The 24,168-nt window shown below is 42.5% G+C and overlaps 1 long non-coding RNA gene across 1 annotated transcript in view; it reads left to right on the top strand.

The window, feature by feature from the left end:
* Positions 1–412: 412 nt before the first annotated feature.
* LOC121816292 (uncharacterized) overlaps positions 413–24,168 on the top strand; it is a 46,614-nt gene continuing 22,858 nt past the window's right edge. The window contains exons 1-3 of the long non-coding RNA XR_006055805.2: positions 413–11,333; positions 12,082–12,181; positions 16,413–24,168. The exon at positions 16,413–24,168 is cut by the window's right edge and continues 22,858 nt beyond it. This is a non-coding gene — a long non-coding RNA (uncharacterized LOC121816292). The remainder of the gene's footprint in view (positions 11,334–12,081; positions 12,182–16,412) is intronic.

Below are 24,168 nucleotides of genomic sequence, written 5' to 3'. Positions count from 1 at the left end.
GACAGGTTTTTGTGATTAGTAACCATGCTGGCTTTTAGTTCTACTAAAGTGCATCGATAAGACTTTTGAAGCCGTAGGAGTCTTTGAATTTCCTATGGTTTGAGATAAGGCTCTTTCTCATTACTCTAAGAATAGCCCAGCTCCCAAAGCCATTCAGAAACCCACAGAGGGAGATCTGGCTTGCAGGCCTCTCAATAAACTCTTATTAACACTTTCAAAAGTAATCTGTTTTTGTCTTGACCTCACTTTAGATTCTTGGCAGGTATAATGGACAAATCTGTAGGGTTTCCTTTTCCTTTTTAAAAGACTAGATAAATGCACCTTTTCTCTCATCAGATTATAAAAGTTCAATGTAAATGGAAAGTTCATTGCTTCCCTTGATAACAGACGTAATCTTCCCAATTGATGCCCCTCTATCAGCAGACACATGAGATAGTCCTAGAGATTGTTTTCCATGAAAGTTGGCTGAGAATAAGCTTAATTTCCCAGACTGTGCACTTTAACCTCAGGCTGATGCATTGAGAAAATGCCTTGTATCCACTTTTAGTAAAGAAAAGATGTAGGCTTTCTGCTGCTTCCAGCTACATTTGCCTGGCTTGGGCATGGGTGGCTTGGTTTCAATTGGGCCCAATGTGCAAGCCTTCCAATTAGATTAATCTCCCCATTATTTATTTATTTTGGTAGGCAGATAGGTGGAAGCCTTGAGAGGAGAGAGAGAGAGAGAGATACTTGTATCAGTGCTGATTTAGCACTGACAGTGAATTCAGCTCAGCCTCAAAGCATAGGCCAGAGTACATCCAAATAACACCCATTACATTTGTGTAGCGTTTTTACACACATCACAACACAAATGCATTTCTGCCATCTCAGCTTCTCATGAAGTTCTGTGCAGAGTAGGAAGTCTTTATGTCCCTTTGACAGATGGGAAAACCAACACATACACATCAAGGTCTTTGACTCAGGTTACACAGTCAAAAAGTACTAGCTCTTGATGGAGTTTAAATTGTCAAGCTCTCTACTCATCTTTCTCCCTTTAACCAACATGGCTTAGAAAGCAGGGGTCAGATTTGAAACCAGAAGACCAGAATTGTGGTTCCAGCTATGCTCTATGGTCGTTTGTGTATGTGTGTGTGTGTGTGTGTGTGTGTGTGTGCGCACTCGCATGTGAAGATTAAGCCTTAGATTTCTCACAGCAATAATAACAATGCCTGGGTTTAAATGAGGTGATTTTCATATGAGGTGATTTTCATGAAAAACACTTTGTAAAGTACAAAGTAGGATAAAAATATAGTATTGTCATGTGTTTATGATAGTAATTGATATTTATTGAGTGCTTACTAAATGCCAAACATGAAAAACATTATTTTAATTTATATAATGTAATGGAATAAAATATAGGGAGAAAAGTGCCTAAAATACTGTTAAACAATGTAAGAATTCATCATGAAGGTTACCATCATGTCAAGAATGAAAACTTTGCCAGCGGTCCAGAAACTGCCCTGCATAACTTTTCCTCCGGCTAGAGGTCGCCACTGTTTTAGTGTTTTTGTTGCTCAGCAGCTAAGTCATGTCCAACTCTTTGTGACCCCCATGGACTGCAGCACACAGTCCTCCCTGTCCTCCTCTGTCTCTGGGAGTTTGCTCAAACTCATATCCACTGAGGCGATAATGCCACCCAACCATCTCGTCCTCTGTCGTCCCCTTCTCTCCTCTTGCTCTCAATCTTTCCCAGCATCAGAGTCTTTTCCAATCAGTTGGGTCTTTGTATCAGGTGCTATTTTGTTAATATTTTGATGTTATTCAGTCACTAAATCCCTAAAGAGTCAAATTTTGCCTCTTTTTGAATTTCGTGTCAGTGGAATCAAGTAATGTGTATTCTTCCTCATTTGTTTTCTTTAGCTACTCTCATATTTTAAAGATTCATCTGTCTTCTCCCATATAACTTTAGCCACTCATTTTCATTACTGTATGGTACTCTACAGTATGAATACATAATATTGAATAGCTTATCTTGTACTAATGACAGGCATTTAAGCTGTTTCTAACCTTTTGCTGCAGAGAATAATGCAGGGAATAGTAAATGATAAACCTATTAGCAGGTACACAGGTTTTGGAGCACATATGTATGCAGTTCTATAGGCTATTTGAGCAGAATTACCAAGTCACAGATTGTATGTATCTTTAATCTTTAACTGGAGTAGATACTCCCAAGCTGTTTTGTTTGTTTTTTAGTGGATGTTCTGATTTGTGCTTCCACTAGTGAAGAATGCGGAGAAGGCGATGGCATCCCACTCCAGTACTCTTGCCTGGAAAATCCCATGGGCAGAGGAGCCTGGTAGGCTGCAGTCCATGAGGTCTCTGAGAGTCGGACACGACTGAGCGACTTCACTTTCACTTTTCACTTTCATGCACTAGAGAAGGAAATGGCAACCTGCTCCAGTGTTCTTGCCTGGAGAATCCCAGGGACCAGGGAGCCTGGTGGGCTGCTGTCTATGGGGTCGCACAGAGTCAGACACAACTGAAGCGACTTAGCAGCAGCAGCAGCAGCAATAAAGAATGAGATTTTTGTTTTGTTCTATACCCTCTTCAACATTCAGTACTGTGATATGTTTAAACACTAACTAGGCTGGTGTACATATGTCTCTGAAGTGTTAATAAGCACTTTTCTATTACTAATGAAGCCGTATCTGCTTATGAATTTATTTATCCTCTTTTTGTCAGTCTTTGTTCAAAGCTATTGCCCATTTTCCTTTGGGTTATCTGTCAAGGAGCATTGATTTATAATATTTTTTTATTTTATAATCTGGATACAAGCCCTTTGTTACACATGTATCAGATATCTTTCTTCACACTGTGCCTTGCCTTTTCATTTTCTTAATACATTTTTGCATGAACCCAAGTTCTTAATTTTATTGTCTAATTTATTAGTAAATTCCTTTATGCTTAGGGCTTTTTGTATCTTATTGTATGTAACCTTTCTTTTCTCTGAGATTGTGAAGACATTTTTAAATATTAGTTTCTATACACTGATGGTTAGAGTGAGGCCAAAACAGAGCTCGTCATCTGGCAGCTGGAGTTAAGCTGCTAGTGGGAAGCGGGAGGAAGGAGATGTAGGTTTCAGGCTTGTGGTTTAGATATTTACAAGGGTCTTAAGTAAAAGTGTGGAGGATGGAGGTCAGATGCCACAGGCTGGTCTTAGGAGAGTGCATACTGCTGGGTAATGGGGGATAGTGTGTTTTCTATTAGCTCCATTTCAGACACACACGCAGAAAAACACAATTTTGTTTTTTTGACTTTTTTGTTTTTAGTTAACTCTGATCTAGGTATTATTTTCCGTAAAAGAAAAGAGGAGAAGGATAAACAGAGCATATTGATATATAATTTCTCTTCTGTTAACATGGAAAGCTTACAATTCTGGTAAAATTTAAAATATGCAAGAGCATGGAAGAAACTATTATTAAGATTAGAGTGTTTAGTGTCCTTTTAACTTAAAAGCAGGGCTGGCCAATTTTGTGGAAGTTTTGTAAGTTTCTAGTCTCCTTTTTCTCCTGTTCCTCACCCCCCAAAACTATAGATCTTATTACTATTTAATAGAGTCCTAGGATTGAAAGATATCAAACCCAAATTTTTTATTTTTTTCAGATGGACATACAAAGATTTACCCTTGGTCACAGAGCTAGTAAGTGAAACAGCCAAGCCAGGTCTCTGATTCTCCATACTTCTCAGAGTGCTTCAGAGTACATTTTTTGAATAAAATTAAACTGCTTCGACAAATGGATAAGAAAGCTGTGGTACATATACACAATGGAGTATTACTCAGCCATTAAAAAGAATACATTTGAATCAGTTCTGCTGAGGTGGATGAAACTGGAGCCGATTATACAGAGGGAAGTAAGCCAGAAAGAAAAACTCCAATACAGTATACTAACACATATATATGGAATTTAGAAAGATGGTAATGATAACCCTGTTTGCGAGACAGCAAAAGAGACACAGATGTAAAGAACAGACTTTTGGACTCTGTGGGAGAGGGAGAGGGTGGGATGATTTGGGAGAAAGGCATTGAAGCATGTATACTATCATGTAAGAAATGAATCGCTAGTCTAGGTTCGATACAGGATACAGGATGCTTGGGGCTGGTGCACTGGGATGACCCAGAGAGATGATATTGGGAGGGTGGTGGGAGGGGAGTTCAGGGTTGGGAAGTCATGTACACCTGTGTTGGATTCATGTCAATGTATGGCAAAACCAATACAGTATTGTAAAGTAAAAAAATAAAATTAAAAAAAATAAAAAATAAACTGCTTCTAGAAATGTCTAACAACTTGAGACACCGTTAGAGATGACTGAAGACATCTATAGTTATTGTAAAGTTAGGGTGAGTGATAGAAAAACCCATAAAAGGGTGACCAACTCTTTTCACTTTAGTCTCATGTTAAATCTTTGAATCAGTAAGAAAAAGACAGTAACAATATTTAAAAAATATACAACAGATTTGAATAGACCTGGTGTTTCAGCTAGTAAAGAATCTGCTTGCAACATAGGAGACCCGGGTTTGATTCCTGGGTCAGGAAGATCCCCTGCAGAAGAAAATGGCAACCCACTCCAGTGTTCTTGCCTGAAGGCTGGGCGGGTTGCAGTCCATGGGGTTGTAAAGAGTTGGACACGACTGAGCAGCTAACGCTTCCACTTTCACTTTACAGGAGAGAATATCCAAGTGGCTAATAAATATGTGAAAAGGTACTCAATTTCATTTTTCATTTGAAGAATGAAAATTAAAATCATAATGAGAAACAACTAAACATCCAGCAGAATGCAAAAAAAAAAGCAAATAAGAAAACATTCCCAGACAATACCAAGTGTTAGTCAGGATACAGAGTGACTGGAACCCCTATGTCATGACAATGGGAGGATAAAATGATCCACCCACTTTGGAAAACTGGCAGTCTGCTATGGCTGAATATGGGGATATCCGGGACCCAGCCATTCCACTGTTAGCTGTGTACCCAAGAAAACGCGTGTGTGTACAGAGGACATGTGCAAGAATCTTCACAACATAACTTCTCATAAAAGCCTTGCTTTGGAGACTTTCCAAATGCTCACTGACAATAGAATGGATAATGAATTATGTCATGTTTATGCAGTGCAACATGGTCCAGCAATGAGAAAACGTGAACCACTATGACATAGAAAGGTGAAAGTGAAGCCACCCAGTCTGTGGGTTGGCTGAGTGTGGTTGCCACTTCCTTCTCCAGGGGATGACATAAAACAGATATGGATAAATCTCGTAAACAGTATTTAAGGAATGAAGGCAGACAGAACAGAGTACATCAATGTGTGGTTTCATTTGTACAAGATTCAAAACCTAATTTATGCTGCCAGATGTCAGATGATGGTAACTTTTGTGAGAGTAATGATGGGCAGGTAAGTGGAGTTCTGTCAGTGATCTGTTACTTGATCTGGGTTCTGATTACCCAGGTGTGTTCACTTTGTGAATTTCATCCACGAGTTCCTGATGGGGCCCTTTTTTTTTTTTTTTCCTTCTAGAGAGTCCTGCTTCAGTAAGATGCTCAAAAAATCTTAACTTTTAACCAAGTTTCAGGGCCAGAGGTCTTCAGGAAAATAACACTCCCATCCCCATGACAACTGGGAGGCGTTTTCCATTTGACACAATACACCTTCCACTTAGCCTCACATCTGGGGGGTATCTGTATCCCCCACGGCATGCAGTAAGTCAAACAACCTACATGCTCAAGGAAAATCATAGCAGTGAGAGACTGAATTTAAGATCAATAGATTGGGGGAGGGAAAGACAAGCCTTCGTTTGACAGCAGGAAAGAAAAAGAGAGTCCAGAAGGGAGCAAGGAAAGGGAAAATGATCATTTTGGGCAGGGGCGAAGGCAGATTTTTGTAGCGAAGTCTAACAGACCGCAAATGGGTAGATAGAGCACACTTTTGAGCAATGGCTAAGACCAATGCAGGGGACAAGGAGGGGGAGCAGAGGTGTTCTCTGTCCTTCATAAAACACATCCCTGTTACCCGCAGACTCTGCCGAAGAAGCTTAGTGTCACTGTCTCATACAATACTTTTGAAAAATGTGTAAGCCAGAAAGATAGATTGAGGGAGAGAGAACCCTGATCTCAACATTCTTTTTTCTGTACTGGAATGATTGTGGGGACTTGTTTTGAGAGCAAGAGAAGAAAAATGACTTCAGTGGTCATGCAGAGTATGCAAGGAGCCTCTGCAGGTATCATAACACTTAATCCTCAGGGCAGCCTGGCAAGTGGTGAAAGTCATCCTCACATCCACATGGGGCTTGATGCTCAGAGAGTTTGAGACATAAACCCTTTGCCCCATCAATAGTTTAAGACAGAGCCTCAGAGTGCATAGTGTCTGATTAAAACTTCTCACTCTTACCCTGAAAAGAAGAACCTCTTCCAGAAATAGCTCTGATTGTCCCATCGCTTTCCAGGGAGGATGAAAACTCTCTACGTAGACAACTGGACTGTAGAGTCTGGTTAGCACATCTGTCTGCAGAATCCATAAGGCAGGGCTGTGACTTTATTGATACTAAAAGGGGAAGAAAGGGGCACTTCTCTTGTGGTCTAGTGGCTAAGACTCCATGTTCTCAATGCAGGGAGTTTGGGTTGAATCTCTGATCTGGGAACTAGATCCCACATGCCACAATTAAAGATTCCCCATGCCGCAACTCTTGATGAAAGTGAAAGAGGAGAGTGAAAGAGTTGGCTTAAAGCTCAACATTCAGAAAACAAAGATCATGGCATCCAGTCCCATCACTTCATGGGAAATAGATGAAGAAACAGTGGAAACAGTGGCAGACTTTATTGTTTTGGGCTCCAAAATCACTGCAGATGGTGACTGCAGCCATGAAATTAAAAGACACTTACTCCTTGGAAGAAAAGTTATGACCAACCTAGATAGCATATTCAAAAGCAGAGACATTACTTTGCCAACTAAGGTCCATCTAGTCAAGGCTATGGTTTTCCAGTAGTCATGTATGGATGTGAGAGTTGGACTGTGAAGAAGGCTGAGCACCAAAGAATTGATGCTTTTGAACTGTGGTGTTGGAGAAGACTCTTGAGAGTCCCTTGGACTGCAAAGAGATCCAACCAGTCCATTCTGAAGGAGATCAGCCCTGGGATTTCTTAGGAAGGAATGATGCTAAAGCTGAAGCTCCAGTACTTTGGCCACCTCACGCGAAGAGTTGACTCATTGGAAAAGACTCTGATGCTGGGAGGTGCTGGGGTCCAGCCCTGGTGGATCCAGGGAATTCGAAGGGTGGACGGAGTCGGCGAGGAAAGACTTATCTATTTATTAATATAAGATTAGATTAGGAAGAAATAGTGAAGTAGGACAAATTAAGTGGAGAGAAGAGGCTGATTAACTTGGGTTACGTGGAAAACCAATAAAGTCCCAGACAAGGAGCTTGCACCGTCTACGTTAGGCCGCCAGGGTCTGTTTGAATATCGGAGAGTGCCCTGCCTTGGGCTCTCACTCTTACGGATCTTAGAAGCCAGGACAAGTAAGTAGACACAGTGAGCCTCCATGTTCCAAGGGATCAGCCTGAAAAGGAGAGGGAGGGAGCAAGAGAAAGAATCGACAGGCTTGTGCAAAACCCCCCTCCAACTTTATTATTTAAAAGGTGTTTATATACCCTAAATTTTACCCTAAATGGAAAATACAGAGTCAAGCAGTCCTGACCCTTTCTGTATATCTTTTTTGTATGCAAAAGGTCTCAGGTGATTTACATTATCTTCTGGCCAGGAGGCTTGCTAACACTTTTTTGGCTCTCTTTCTTAATGAATGTTAATCTCGTTTCCCCTGAAGTGTTTTTCTTTAATCTGCATCTCCTTAAAGCACTAAAGTTATATCTCTATAGAACAAAGGTGCAGTGGGTTATAACAAAGAAGGTACTTAACTCAAAGATCTAATGTTGCTAATACCAGGTCTACTGCTTGTTTTTCTATATACCAACTATATCTAAAAATAAAGGATATGAAAATTTGGCAGCAAATATTGGCTCAACAAATGAAACCTTTAATCAGTCCTATTCTAATGATTTTGACTCTTCGGAAGCCCCTACATTCCTAGGATGTTTTTAGCTTCCTGTTCCTCCTGTGGTCAGGAGGCCTCAAACAATCACATGCGCAGCTGTACGAGTCCTGCAGGCAGGCTAGAAAGCCATCAGAGGGGTTTTTGGATGGAAACACTCTTTCAAATGCAGAAGACTAAAGCCCTGAATTGACTTTTTCCAGAGAATGTCAGAAGAGTGGAAAAGCAGGCAGATTCTTATTTTTTGGGGAGTGGATGCTCAGGAAATTCCAGGGGGAAAACCTGAGGTTGGATTAGCCTTGCCATCAGAGCTCTGCTGCATGACCTTGTCACGGGTGGAATTCCTCATGCTGGCTCCTGGCAGGGAAGGATTGGGGGCAGGAGAAGGGGACAACAGAGAATGAGATGGCTGGATGGCATCACTGACTCGATGGACGTGAGTCTGAGTGAACTCTGGGAGTTGGTGATGGACAGGGAGGCCTGGTGTGCTGTGATTCATGGGGTCACAAAGAGTTGGACATGACTGAGCGACTGAACTGAACTGAACTGATGCCACAACTGAGACCTGGTGTAGTCAAATAAATAAAAACAATATTTCTTAAAAAATGAGTAAAAGAGGAAGGACACGCAGAATCTGAAACAGGAGTCGTGGCAGGGGTCTCTGACCCTGGGGCAATGCTGGTCTTCACTGTGGGCCAGAGGTCTTGGTTCCTTGGGGCAGACTAGTCTCAGTGTAGGTGGGGTCTGAGGTTGAGTGCAGCCACAGGCTGAGTGAGTGGGCCTGTGTTTACATGATGTGATTGGGTAGCACCACGAATCCCATAGAGAACCTTAGTTCTCCTATGGCTCCACAGCTGCCTCTCTGCATCATCCAGCCACTAAGGACCCCAAATATTTGAGTAGGAAGACCCATTGCTCTTTTGGTGGCAAGTCATCGGCTCTGGAGCCTGGGACCCCCAAAAAAGCATGTTGATGGCTGGGAAGGGAAGAGTCAGGGCTGCTGATGTGAGGTTGGTTTCACTGTAGATCTGGAGTCAGTGATGGGTGTGGGAAACAGAGTGCGGCTGACTGGATTGGGAGTGGTAGGCAGAACACACACACACACACACACACACACACACACACACCTTCACCCCCCTCCCCCCCCAGGAACTCTGTGAGTGAAGTGTTATACTGGAGTCAGATACTTCTGTGTTTGAATCTCACTTCTCTCACTTGTAGAATCCCAGCCAAGTTACTTAAACTTTCTGAATCTCATGGACCTCATCTAAAAATCCTCATGATGAAGATCAAATGAAAGAGAAATACCACCCCCCTGCCGACGTCTATGCTGTGAACATAGTGCCCATCCAAGGCCCTTGTGCGTGGACCTGAGATGCCATTCCAGAGGTGGGAACAGAGACCAAGGCAAGTATAAGGCGGGGTGATGGGTCAGAGAGCAACAGAGAGAAACACAGAGGAAGTCATATGGATGCAGAACTCAGTCATCATGCCAGCCATGTAACAGGCAAGACTTTCTACTGACGGGAGAGGTTGCCTTGAGAGAGAGTGTGCCCCCCACTGGTGGGAAAGGTTGGAGGCCACCTGCAAGGCGCACTGAAGTTGGATTCCTGCCCTGGTGAAGATTTTTTTGAGTTGACATCCCACAGTGAGGCAGATTCTGGGGTCACTTTTGTTCTGAGCATTGACTGTGTGATCAGGAAGCTAGCTGCCCAAGGGCGAGTGTAGACACGTGGCATGGTGACCTTGGTGAGCACTTCAAGACAAGCAGAAGGGTGCTATTTTCCACACGTGGTTGTTTCATTGTTTAATGACAGACTTGTAGCTTGAGTACATAGTGACACTTATTGGGTGAATGTCCAACATTCATTTTGTCTCTTTCCGTTTAACTGCACCCAGATTTTCATTTGAAAAACTCCCTCGAATGGGTGGTCAGAGCAGAGGCTGTAAATGCTCTGCCCCTATAATGTGTAGTATGTACTCTGGGTTCTGGCTTCTTTTGTCCAACATTTCATTTCATCTGACTCCGATTGTCGGTTCCTGCCTTCCTTACTCTGAGAACTTTCTTTAACCTCTAGGGCTTTCTCTGCCATACAGAAAATTACAGAGAATCAATTGTCCTCATCTAACACTGAATCATAATCAGTCCTCATCTAACACTGATAGGAAGGGTGTATAAATATCCCAGCCCCTTGCCCTTCAGCCTTCCCCTGTCTGCCTCATTCTTCACTCCTTTACTAGAATTTTCCAGAATTCCTTCCAAGATAAGGTTCTTGTTGTTGTTTAGTTGCTCAATCATGTCTGACTCTTTGCAACCCCATGGACTGTAGTCCGCCAGGCTCCTCTGCCCATGGGATTTCCTAGGCAAGAATACTGGAGTGGGTTGCCATTTCCTTCTCCAGGGGGTCTTCCCAACCCAGGGATTGAACCCACATCTCCTACATTGGCAGGTGGATTCTTTACCTCTGAATCACTTAGGAAACCCCCAAGATAGGCTGCTGCTGCTGCTAAGTCGCTTCAGTTGTGTCTGACTCTGTGCGACCCCATAGACGGCCTCCTACAGGCTCCTCTGTCCCTGGGATTCTCCAGGCAAGAACACTGGAGTGGGTTGCCATTTCCTTCTCCAATGCATGAAAGTGAAAAGTGAACATGAAGTCGCTCAGTCATGTCCGACTCTTAGCAATCTCATGGACTGCAACCCACTAGGCTCCCCCGTCTATGGGATTTTCCAGGCAAAAGTACTGGAGTGGGGTGCCTTTGCCTTCTCCCAAGATAGGCTACTTACATTTAAATCTTTGTTTTCAGAGTATGTTTCTAAGGGAACTCAAAGTAATATGGAAGTAGTCTTAAAGGTTTGCATCCAATTTCCAATTCCAATTTCCATTTCAAAGGTACCATCTGAATGACACAAGTAAATGAGTGTGATCTCATGAGCATGATCCCTGTCGTCATCAACTGATTTAGGGGTGAGCAGTAACTAAGACCTACGTACTAGAATATGGTTTGGTGGCTTGTCTAGGCATTGCACATCCAACAGAGTGGGGATTTGACTTTTCCATTCCCATGCCTACAGTTCCTAGCAAAACTATGAGCTCAGTAGCAGGTCTTCTGTCAATGTTGGGGTCTAATTCATGTGAAGGTGTAATGACTTATAGATTCATGTTACCACCCATCCCAGGAAGAATTACACCTTAAATGGGGCAGGAAGAATTTAACTATGAAGAACGTCTCCATCCTTATGCATGAGGACCGTGGGGCTGGTGAGTAGGAGAACTGATTTGGAATTGAGAAACCTATTCTGGCACTTAGCATCATAGACTAATTTTGTTTATTTATGTAGTTTATATATTGGAATCATTCAGGGAGTGTTCCTATTTCTAACTTGTTCAATGTGATGTTTGAGAGTATTCCTATTGTGGTGGGTAGTAATGATTCACTCATTCCCTTGCTGCATGGTATCCCATCACATGGATATGTATGGATATGCACAGTATATCTATCCACCCTACGGTTGATGATCATTTGTGCCCTTTCCAGTTTGGAGCTGTTATGAATATAGCATAACATTCAAGTCCGTCCATGAACATTCTAGTACATGTCTTTTCATGCTTCCAAGTATGCAGTTCTCTTAACTACCCAGGAGTGAAATTGCTCTGTCAGAGGTTGTGCTCATGCTCTGCTTTCACTGACAGACCTCATAGTTTTCCAAACTTGTATTGTGCTTTGAGGTTTTAAAAAGTTTGAATGAGTTTTGAACATTTAAACATCAGATTTCCTATTAGAAGATCTGGCAAACCGAAGGTCCCATTGGCAAATGACATCAAGCTGGCTGGAGCTAGTTGCAGCTGGGACTCACCCAGTACCCCCTTATTGACAATACGTTTTTGATGTCTGTTTCTGGTTTTCTGTTTCATTTGTGACACTGACAATACTTTTTTGATTACTCCCCTCACTGACAATACTTTTTTGATCTCTGTTTCTGGTTTTCTGTATCATTTGTGACACCAGCTGTGAATATAAGGGGCCTGCATCTATTCATTTAGAGGATTCTGGAACCTGGCAAACCTATATCCTTGGTTTTCCTGGAAGCAGACACTGAGATAAGGATGTGAGTGCAAATGGTTTATTTTCAGGGGGACAGGTGATTCCTAGGAAACGAGGTTGTGAATAGGGAAGGGAGACAAGGGAGAAAAAGAGGCCAAAGAGAGAGAGAGATTCAGTGTGGGCATCTGAGCTCCATCCAATCAGGGAGCCCTGGGGGCCAGTGCGGAATATACTCCAGAGGTCTGCCCTTGAGTGCAGGTGGGCAGCCCTCACTCACTGCCTAAGGACTGCTGGGGTAGGGTGGTATCCACTCCACAGGACTTCTGGCCAGCTGCACTAGCAAGCCACGCGGGCTTTGGAGATTGAGGGTTTCTCAGATGCTGGAAACTGGAAGGCAAGCAGTAGAGTGGTACAAGATGAGGTCAGTACAAGTGAGGCACTGACTGGCTGCTACATGACCCCGTCCCCTTTTTCTCCCAGGTCTCTAGTCCCTAGAATCCTAGTTCCTATAGGATCAATACAGAGAGATGGCAGCATATCACTTTTCATTTACGCATTTGAAACCCTTGCTCTCTTTCCAGAAGGTCCATCCACTGTTCTTCCACCCCATCCGCTTACCAAGCATCTCAGGATAACTGCATATTTATGACAGTCCTATTGGTGTTACAGCACAGATAAGGTTATCTCCTTCCTATCTGTGCAGTAGTTTCCATTGCTCTGTGCAAGCATATTTCAAAGATTTTAATAATATATTTGCCAAGGTAGATGCATCGTCTCCTTGAATGTCCAATAACTTACAATCAAGAAAAGCAGTTAGACTGCCTCACAGTCCACTAAACCACAGCCAGAGTTGGTTGGAGATGGGAAATCTGGGCAGAGGTGAAATAGAAATTATTGTTTTTTATTACTCTTCAATTTTCAATTTATATTCCAAGTTTATTTAAAAATAATTCTTAGATTCTTAGAAAAGAATGGGACCTGTGTGCATTAGAGGAGACCTACTTATTTATCAGATTTTGCCTTAATTATACACATACACTGCAATGCTCAAAAAGGTTGCAAATGGTTCCTTTGACAAACAGCCCTATAAGATTTTTGCAGAAGGAAGAAAAATCCAAGTTTTCATTTAGGAAATAACAATTCTTAGCCATCCCTTCCTTTCACACTTGAGTGTATGCCTCCCAATTACGATAATTCATACAGGGATACAGTCAGTGCCAAATTACCTTCCACTTTTACACAAAAAGCCAATTTCTAGAAGTAAACCCTTCAAAACTTCAAAAAATAGCTAAAACAACTAGAAAAAAAAGAAGTATCAGTCACAGTTCCCATGACAGCTGACATTAAAAAATAGCAAAGGATTAACAGATTAAATGGAGAAGGAAATGGCAGCCCACTCCAGTGTTCTTGCCTGGAGAACTCCATGGAAAGAGAAGCCTGGTAGGCTACAGTCCATGGGGTCGCAAGGAGTTGGACATGACTGAGAGATTTCACTTTAACAGATTAAAAAACCAAACCAAACCAAACAAAAAATTATAAAAATAGAACATAACTAAGATGTGTAATGAAAATATTATCTGATCTGAAAGTATTAGATTTGTGACTGGAGAAATTAGGATAAATTAAATGGAACTTCACTTATTAGGGAATCATTTTCAGTTAGTATGAGATATTTCAACACACATAGAGACAGATATTTGTAGTATATGCTCATCATTTGCCGTAGTTATATTTTGTAAGGTTCCATTCATTCAGTTCAGTCTCTCAGTCGTGTCCGACTTTTGCAACCCCATGAAATGCAGCACGCCAGGCCTCCCTGTCCATCACCAACTCCTGGAGTCCACTCAAACCCTTGTCCATTGTGCCGGTGATGCCATCCAACCATCTTATCCTCTATCATCCCCTTCTCCTCCTGCCCTCAATCTTTCCCAGCATCAGGGTCTTTTCCAATGAGTCAGCTCTTTGCACGAGGTGGCCAAAGTATTGGAGTTTCAGCTTCAACATCAGCCCTTGCAATGAACACCCAGGACTGATCTCCTTTAGAATGGACTGGTTGGATCTCCTTGCAGTCCAAGGGACTCTCAAGAGTCTTCTCCAACACCACAGTTCAAAACTATCCATTCTTCAGCACTCAGCTTTCTTTATAGTCCAACTCTCACATCCATATATGACTATTAGAAAAACCATAGCCTTGACTAGACGGACCTTTGTTGACAAAGTAACGTCTTTGCTTTTTAATATGCTGTTTAGGTTGGTCATAACTTTCCTTCCAAGGTGTCAAGGGCCCTGAATTAGCAGATACTGAAATATCTGTTCCTAGAGGAAAGGCAGGGTGACATTCCTGAGTGTCTCTGCTCACAACATTATGATCAACCAAAGGGACACTCGTGCTATATAGCTTTGTTTACCAATATTCTTATAAAACAAGTCAATCTCAGCATCACTGAAAATCTACCCTTTTACTTACCCTTTTTCCTGTATAACACTTAGCAAGAAAAAAGAAATCTTTCACAGCATCTGCAAATGTAACACTTTTCACTGTGGTGTTGCTTTGTGAAATTCACAAGCCCCCAGCACTTGCTGAGAAGGGTTTGACATTTTCCTGACCCTGGGTGACAGGACCATCAATGTCTTTTGCTTCTCAGCCTCACAACAATGCTGTCCACTCCTCAGTTTTAACGGTCATCAGCTCATGAATCCACAAATTTGGCTACTTTTCCATCTCTTCCATAGCACTGTAGATCTTAACTAACATAACAACTTTCTGGAGTGGAATTATGAACAGCCTGGTGAATTTCCTCTCCTTTTTTCTGGGTGGCCCAGTCTGCTGATTGATTAGCACTGAACTCACAGTCTACAGCACCGTCACTCATATCCAGATGAGGCTTATCTAACGTGTCTTTTCTCTGTAAGGCTCGTCACAGCTATCCTGCACCTAGGGACACTGGACAGCACTTCAGCACTATCTTGGTGGGGGGCGTTTCAAACAGCAAAATGACCAGTGACAAGCAGTAAAGTGTGGCGAAAATCTACACTTGATAGACTGACTAGGACACTGATTTGTAGGATGAGAACTGAGACAGGAAAGCAGAGTTATCTTGCTTAAACTCAGCTGAAAACGTGTATGTCAGGCAGCTTAAATTTTCCACCACCATGCATGTCTGTGACTGTTCCATGAGTACTGATTTTAGAATTAAAAATACATTTCAATGAATAGGTGAATTCGCATATGAGAAACTCATGAGTAACGAGGAGCTGCTCCTTTTTATTTTTTTTTCTGCTACTTGCTTTTATTTAACTCAATGCCATACACTGGAAGTCATATGGTAACTCATATAAACCCATCCAATATAAAGTGCTGCCAGTAATTCAATAACTTAAAGACACTGTCTATTTCCCAGTCCTTCCTACTGGCAAACATGAAATTCCCTTCCAATTCCTTGCTATTGCAAACAATGCTCTGTTGGCTACTCTAGTACCATCCTCCTGGGGTTTGTGGATGTTTCTCTAGGCAAGATACTGTGGGCATAGACTGTTTATGATTGCAATTTTAGAAGATTCCAGCAAGCTGTTCTCCAGTGTGGCTCTATCCATTCATGTTTCCACTGGCCACTAGAGGGCTTGTTTCTCTGGCAATAGGAATGTTGCCCAGAGAACCCACCAGAGCCTCAAGACAAGTGTCTGCGCCTTCACGGTTCCCCACTGGGCTCCCTGCATTCAATTTGGTTTCCAACTCCTGACTACTTCTGGGGGAAAAAGTAACACAAAAAGGGTACTTTTTTTTTTTTCCTGCAATGGGCAGAACATTACTTCCCACTTAATTGTGCTCAGGAAGCTTCTAAAATCTCACATCTTTCTTAAGAAGTAGCCTGGGGTCTTTTGTTTAGAACAGAGAGAAATATTTTTTCTCCATCACGTACCTAGCCTGGAACACCCAGCTGGCACTATTGTAAAACCCTTCCCAGGAGCCATTCACCCCTCTGGTTTACACACTATCTTTTGAGGTACAACTCAATAGGACAAATTTCAGTCCACTAAAGAAGTCTGGATGACTCAAGAATTTTCAAAGCTGTAACAGAAAAGACTTTCCAAATGGTCAAAAAGCAAGCCATTTATCATGAGACATTTTCCTTAAGAGCAATTTACAGCAGACTGTAACCATCTACAATAGTCAGCAGACAATTAGGAAAAGGCTGTTCTTGTGACAATTTAGAAAGTTCAGTCTTTGGAAATTGGGCAGCAACACTTGGTCCTAACCTGGTAACCAAAGCTCCGTAATTAATTCGTTTTTGCAGGTTGCAGGCAGAAAATGGCGTTGCTGTGTTGCAGGAAGAATCCTGGGTGTCATCAAGTTATCAGCACACTGCAGCTCCCCTCTCAGGGGAACAAACCCTGTAATTTAACAAATCGCTGTATTTTGGGTTCTGACACCCCACATGCTTTTCAATTTCCATCTGTTCTTCTGGTTCATTAGTATTTTATTGTTGCTACAGTCAAACATTTTAATAGTTTTTTTCTGTCTCAAATAGCACACCATCAACTATCTTCTGCCATCCCTTTGGACACCTAAAAAATGGCATGTCCATTTCAATTTTAAATTGCTTTTAGAAAGTATTATTTTGGGCATTTTCCCAGGTGTCCAAGACAGCTGCCTTTGGCTAAAAACTAGAATAACTGCTTTGTGTATGAAAACAAATATTCAAAATCTACTTCAAACACAGATTTTTTTAAAAAAGTAATAAAACAATGTTCTCTTATTCTCCTAAACTATTTCTTTATTACATCAGCACATAGTCCATAAACTCACTGGCACCCACAAGTGCATATACACACAAATTTTACATACACCCTTGACACTCCCAAACACAATATATATAGATACACATCAACACATATGAATTCCATGTATGCTGCACTCCACACCGCATATGTATACCTAGCCACACTCCATATGCACACATAGTCTCCCAGCTATAAAGCACACACATCCCAAGCACAGATACACATACTTCAATGCACACATGTACCACCCGACACAATCACAAACACACTGCTTACACACACACAACTCAAGTGCACACCTGTAATCACACCCATTCACTCTCCCCCAAACACAGCATATGCACGTATTCATGAACACACACATGCAATCCACGTCTACACAGACCACGTATACACTTGATCAACCTGCAGTATGAAGATGAAGGAAAATATTACCCCATCAAAAACAATAGTGAAGAAATGTGTGAACAAATGTAAGACAAAGCGCACATTAAGGAACAGACATTGGAGCATATATTGGGAAATATTTTGGAATTTAAGGTTATTGCAGACATTTTAGTGACTTTATAGAAAGTCAGGGTTTGGGGGCCGAGTAGCAGTTTTCCTTTCTTGGTCATGTGCTGTCCGTGCTCACCTCAGATCCAGTTCTTCTCAAGAAAAACCAGTGACCAAGGACAAAACTTCAAAAATGAAATCCAGGTATGTGACCACAGCACACATGCCTGCACTCACACCAAGGCACACACACCAATACTCTTGGAGAAGTGACGGAGAGTGGTATTGATTTCAGAAGATACGGGGGATATGCCATGTGTTATGAGCTCGCTCTGAAGATGTAGTTGTCCGCTGCTGGGGAGGATGTGATGGTCCTCCCTGGAATACCCTCCGGAACGGACGACCCTCTCATGCTCGGCACCCCTTGGCTTGGTGGCGTTTGTGTGTTGAGCATGATCCCTAAACTCCTGGCATCTCTTTATTGGAGAGACCTGCATGCTCAGGAACACTGCTCATTGGGAGACCAAGGGCTCTGATTCCTGGGAATGGCTGGTGGATCCCTGGGGAGCCCAGAGCCCAGCTCGATGCCTGTGGAGGCTCAGAGAAGTGTCAACACGCTCTAAGGGAGACTCTCTCCCAACAGAAGGCCAGGCATCCAGTCAGGAGCCACAGCACAGCCTCACGTTCTGTTGTCAAACAGCTTTTCCCAGCAGCACCTTCCGCAAAAGTTCTAAATGCACTGCAGACAGCCGTCAGAACTGAGCGTGAAGGTCAAATGCAGAGCAGGCCTGCACTCAGAGTGACATCTGACTTCACAAGTTTAAGGATTGTCTAAAGTCATCTCTGACGGGAAATCGATTCAAGGAAAACACTGAGAATCCGACCAGACTAGGTAAATGACTTTCCTGCTCACCTTGGCCTCTGTACCCCTTGGATGTTTTCTTCCATTCTTACTTACCTCCTTGCTCTTTTTCCTCCCTTCCCTCCTTCCTTCCTTTCATCCTCTCTCCTCCCTTCCTTCCTTTTTTCTTTTCTTTTATTCTCCTTTCCTCCCTCTGTAGTCTTTTTGTCTTTTAAAATTAAGATCAGAAAAGCTATGGTATTATATTTCAGGAGGAAGAGTACAGGGCAGCCCCCACCTAAAATATAATCCAAGCCCCTGGATGTCTAGTTCTTTAGAGAAGGAGCACGCTTCAGATTTGTTACAGAATGTACTTAACAGCCACAGGCACTGAGGATTGACTTTTAACTAACTCACCCGGTTCTTCCCCAATAGAGAATTCTTTAACTGTTAACCAGTGTGGGCTTCCCAGGTGGTGCTAGTGGCAAAGAAACTGCCTGCCAATGCAAGAGACGTAAGAGACATGGTTTGATCCCTGGGTCAGGAAGATCCTCTGGAGAAGGTCATGCAACCCACTCCAGTATTCTTGTGAGGAAAATCCCATGGACGGAGGAGGCTGGAGGGCAACAGTCCCTGGGGTTGCAAAGAGTCAAACACTACTGAAGTGACTTAGCACGCATGCATTAACCCGTGTGTTAATGCCTGTTTGGGGTCACTGATGGCCAGCTGAATTTAGTTTAGATGTCTGCGTGTGGCATAAGGAATCTTGATTTTTTTTATTTTTTCATCTGAAGGGTCATTAAGCACATTTAAAGTCATCCCTCATCCACGATTTTAATCCTTCCACAACTGTTTTCAAACTTACATTCTTTTCAAAACACTCTCTGGGTGTCATTCTCCTCTTTAGATCTTTTTAAGATTCTTTTCTAATAAGTTTAAACTCATAGCAAGTTCACAGTCAAAGATGCCCTTTGCTATCTGGCTCCAATTCCCCATTGATTTACTTCCTAAACTATAAGAATTGGTCACATGTCTCTAAAGCTTAGTATTTGCTTTCCTCCCAGCTCCATGTTTTGGAAGCCCAGCCATTCTTGAAGCCCAATAGAGCCATTCCATGTGTCTAGTGCAGAGTGAAACACTCCTTTCTCTAGAATCCATAGCACAGGACTTGTGCTTCCACTTGGCTTTGCACGGTAACTATTTGCACAATAATTAGGGGTTTTCTACTCCTCTTTTTCCAGGACTGGCACTATTCATCTTGATGTAATTCGTAGTTCCTGACACAAAGTGGGACCTCAGTAAATGATGACAGAAATATTAATTTGTAAGACACCAAAGTACTGGGTATCTGTTGTTGTTGCCTCTCCTTCAAATAAGAGAAAGTAGATTTTCCTTTGGAAATCACATCTTCCTAACTCAAAGGTCATGGGGACTGACCTTACCGCATTGGCCAAGGAGCATGCGTATGACTTGACCTGGCCAATCTGAGTGATTGCTCCAGCCATGAATCCATGGCCCAGTTGGGTTTACTAAAGTGAGTTTTGGATTTGGAGTTTGTTTTTTTTTAATATAAAATAATTGGAAGATAAGGGTTTTTTTGTTTTTTGTTTTTTTTTTTACCTTTGATACTACAGCAAAACTGACAGGTTGCAAACCTGGACTCACTAATGGCCACATTTCTTATTACCTTTTGAAAAAGTTTGTTTTCAAACAAAGTTCCAACAGAAAGAGACAAATACCCAGTGACAGATTCTGCTTCAGCCAGACCCAAAGACACATGGCCAGGGACATTTTATGACATGATCTAGCATAGTCCCACTTTTGCTTTAACCAGTTTAATTCTTCTCTTATTCCTACTCCTTTTCTTTTTCATTTGTTCTTTCATTCTTTTCCTTTATCCCCTATCCTTTGTATTTTAATATTCCTGAGAGATACAACTGTTTAGTGGAATAATAGAAATAAGCATATTGTGTTTCCCAAGGCCAAATAATCAATTAAGGAAACTTTATTATCTGTAACTTCCAACATTGTGTTTCCAAAGACAGCTTTCTAGAACCCAGCGATCCCAGGGAACCTAGAAACACCACTTAGTCTTCACTATATGCATGAAGTTCCTGGGGATCTTGTTAAAATGCAGATTCTAGGATTTCCCTGGTGGTCCAATGGTTAAGACTCTGCATGTCCAATGTAGGGGTGTGGGTTTAATCCCTGGTCAGGGACCTAGGGTCCCACATGCTGCACAGCAGGGACAAGAAATTAAAATAAATTTTAAAAATGCAGATTCTGACTGAACAGGTCAGAATGAGGTCCTGCATTTCCAATAAGCTCCAAGGAGATTGTGATGGTGCTGTTTGATGGATCACCTTTAGTGTATCAGAGACTTAGAGTCAAGGGTCATGATTAATGCCCAGATCCTTCCACCCATCAGAAATGACCTTCTAGTGGGCCACAGTTGCTGAATACACCACTCTTTTTCAGATAACATCTTTACTTTTAAACTGACTTTCTAAAGTGAAAGAAGCTAAGCCAAAAGCAGAATCACTGATAGGAAGCTAAGACGGCAGTGTGTGAAGCCAGTGCCAAGGCAGGTAAAGTGACCAGCTTCAAACGGGACAGATACACCGCAAACATCTTGAAACACCACCAGCACCAGCGCCGCTACCCCACTCTTGAATCACACTTTTGTCTTATTGAAAGTGTTGAGTGCATCGCAGCCTATCTCTGCAGGGACTTGGCAGAATTACGGAACATGCTCTCTTCTGCACCCCTTTCTGCTGCCCAACAGGATGACAGTCCCACCTGGGCTGTGACCTAATTTATTTCCTTTTCTCTGTTCCAGCTTCCTGGGTACCAGTGCCAGGAGCTGATGCAGCGTCATCGCTCATCCACGTCCAGGGCTGCCTGCTTCCTGACGGAACCACGGGGCTAAGCTTTGTCTGTTTTCCGCCCGATGATGCGGTGGCTTGGTTTTGCTGTAACTGAGACAGATGCCTTGTGAGTTTGTGATGTTCGGGGATTATTAATAACCACGCAGAAGGATTTAAGCAGGCGTGAACATCTCATCTCCCAGTAAGCATGTCACTTTCAAATCCAGATTCTGCCCCCACATATTCATAAACTCCTGTCAAAATCCCTTTCTGTGTGGAGACTGAGCCTGCCTCTCATTTTCAAGCATATCTGGTCTGAATCTGTCCAGTGTTCTTCCTGCAAACAAGAGTTAATCGAGCAGAGGTACTATTTATTTTATCCCAAGAGCATTTCTTATCAGCAGAGGTAAAATCTTTCTTTAGGGGGTGGGGGTGGGTGTTAGTGTTCTCCTTTTCGGCCGTGTTGCACAGGCATCAGCATGGAGGACGCAGCTCCCCAGCCAGGGATCAAACCTGCATCCTTTGAAGTGGAAGCTCAGTCTTAACCACTAGACCACCAGGGAAGGCCTGTGATTTTTTATTTTTAAATTGAAGTGTAGTTTGCAATGTAGTGTTCGTTTCTGGTGTACAGAAAAGTGATTCAGTTGTGCGTGTGTGTGTGTGTGTGTGTGTGTGTGCGCCAGTCGCTTCAGTCATGTCTGACTCTTTGCAACCCCAAGGACCATAGCCCACCTGGTTCCCTCTGCCCATAGGATTTTTCTGGCAAGAATGGATTGGGTTGCCATGCCATCCTCCAGGGGATTGTTCAGCCCAAGGATTGAACCCGCATCTCCTGCATTACAGGTGGATTCTTTACCTGCCGAGCCATCGGGGAACACACACACACACACACACACACATACACACACACACACGTATATTCTTTTCCATTATGGTTTATTACAGGATACTGAATATCATCCCCTGTGCAATACAGTATGACCTTATTTATCCATTCTATATATAATAGTTTGTTTCTGCTAATCCCAAACTCTAGTCCATCCCTCTCTTACCCTGTCTCCCCCGTGGCAACCACAAATCTGTTCTCTGTGTCTGTGAGTCTATTTCATAGATAGTTCTATGACCATATTTTAGATTCTATATACAAGTGGTCTTATATGGCATTTGTCTTTCTCTTTCTGACCTAACTTCACTTAGTATGATAACCTCTAGGTTTATGTTGCTGCAAATGGCATTATCTCATTCTTTTTACGACTGAATAATATTCCATTGTATATGCATCACACCTTCTTTATCCATTCTTCTGTCAGTGGACATTTAGTTTGTTTTCACATTTTGGCCATTGTATGTAATGCCAGCAGAAATAAAAATGTGAGCTGCCTTGAACATCTCCATATGAACCCCATCTCTAGGTCTTGAATGAAAGGTGGAAGAAAAGTTCAGTTCAGTCCAGTTGCTCAATCGTGTCTGACTCTTTGTGACCCCATGGACTGCAGCACACCAGGACTCCCTGTCCGTCACCATCCCCCCGAGTTTACTCAAACTCATGTCCATCGAGTTGGTGATGCCATCCAACCATTTCATCCTCTGTTGTCCCCTTCTCCTCCTGCCCTCAATCTTTCCCAGCATCAGGGAATGAGTCAGTTCCAATGAGTCAGTTCTTTGCATCAGAGGGCCAAAATATTGGAGTTTCAGCTTTAGCATCAGTCCTTCCAATGACGGGAATTTATTATTTGTGTTTTAAGAAGAAAATATGACTTCAGATTTCAGGAGCACTGGATACAGTGTCCCATAACTTGATACAGACAAGGGTTACTTTGTAGTTTTCAGAAAAGAATGTGATGACAAGGGTATCAGAGGAAAGAATGGGAAAGAATAATTGGAAAAATCTGTTAGGTTCAAGGTTGTTTTCTGTTATCAGTATTGGGTGAGAGAGAGAGAGAGCTTGACTTAGTCTTTACAATAAAACATGATATTCAAAATAATACTTGGCATAGATGGGCCCCAAATTAAAGTCACCATGAAAGCTGAATGAGCAGTTTTATAGGAGGAGCCAAGCTGGCTCTGTGTCAAGACAGACTTCTTCCTGTCTTTCAGCAGGCTTCTGGAGGCTTCCCTGCTAGCTGATGGATATATGCTCAGAGAATGAAAACTGATTCTATTACTAGATGAAGAAAAAGCCAACCAGTAACATAGATGTTTCGTAAGACAATTGTACACATTGTGCTCTGTTGCAGATATAAGACAAATTTGATTCACTGGTGCTCCCATTAGTTAAATATGTCTATAAAAGGGAGGGGGGCATGTGTCTCGGTCCCAGGGCATGGTGGGGCAGGGTGGGGGTTGTCAGTGGAAATGGACTTTCTTCCAAATTACTTTGCTTTCATTCCAGAGCCAGTGTCCTAATTCAGCCCCATATGAGTGGAAAATCAGTCTATAGATATTTGTTATGAGGCTTCTTTTATGATACATATATAAAACAGGGATGTTATTTGCAATGGTCCCTACTGATATCAAATTGACTGTGAGATGAGCAGGGAACCAAGGTTCTGAGATCACCCAAGGGAACTACTGGCTCAGATGATGAAGAATTCGCCTGCAATGCAGGAGACCTGGGTTTGATCACTGGGTCAGGAAGATCACCTGGAGAAGGGAAGGACTACTCACTCCAGTATTCTGGCTTGGAGACTCCCTGGACAGAGGAGCCTGGCAGGCTGTGGTTGATGGGGTTGCAGAGTCAGACAGGACCGAGGGACTAACAATTTCACTTTTCGAGGGAACTTTGCTGCTGATAGCCAAACAACCCCTTATTAGACATTATTAGAGGAGCAGGAGATGTGTTTTTGAGAAATGTCAAAGTGATAACAAAAAGAGGGAAGGGAGCACGTTGTGATGAGCGTTTCCAACAACACTGGCATTGTGACGTCATGAAAGGACCCCAAGATTTTACCAGGAGGTTACTGTCTCTCCTTGAATTGTGCAAGCCTTCTGTGAGAATAGGACTATTAGCTGGGTCTGGGCTCAGCCAAGAACAACGTCACTGCTCTGAAGGGCTAAGGGCAGTGG

Source organism: Ovis aries, chromosome 13 (genome assembly GCF_016772045.2).
Source record: "Ovis aries strain OAR_USU_Benz2616 breed Rambouillet chromosome 13, ARS-UI_Ramb_v3.0, whole genome shotgun sequence".
Classification (NCBI taxonomy): domain Eukaryota; kingdom Metazoa; phylum Chordata; class Mammalia; order Artiodactyla; family Bovidae; genus Ovis; species Ovis aries.
Note: the sequence above shows the minus strand (reverse complement) of the source record. Positions and strands in the feature narration are given on the sequence as shown.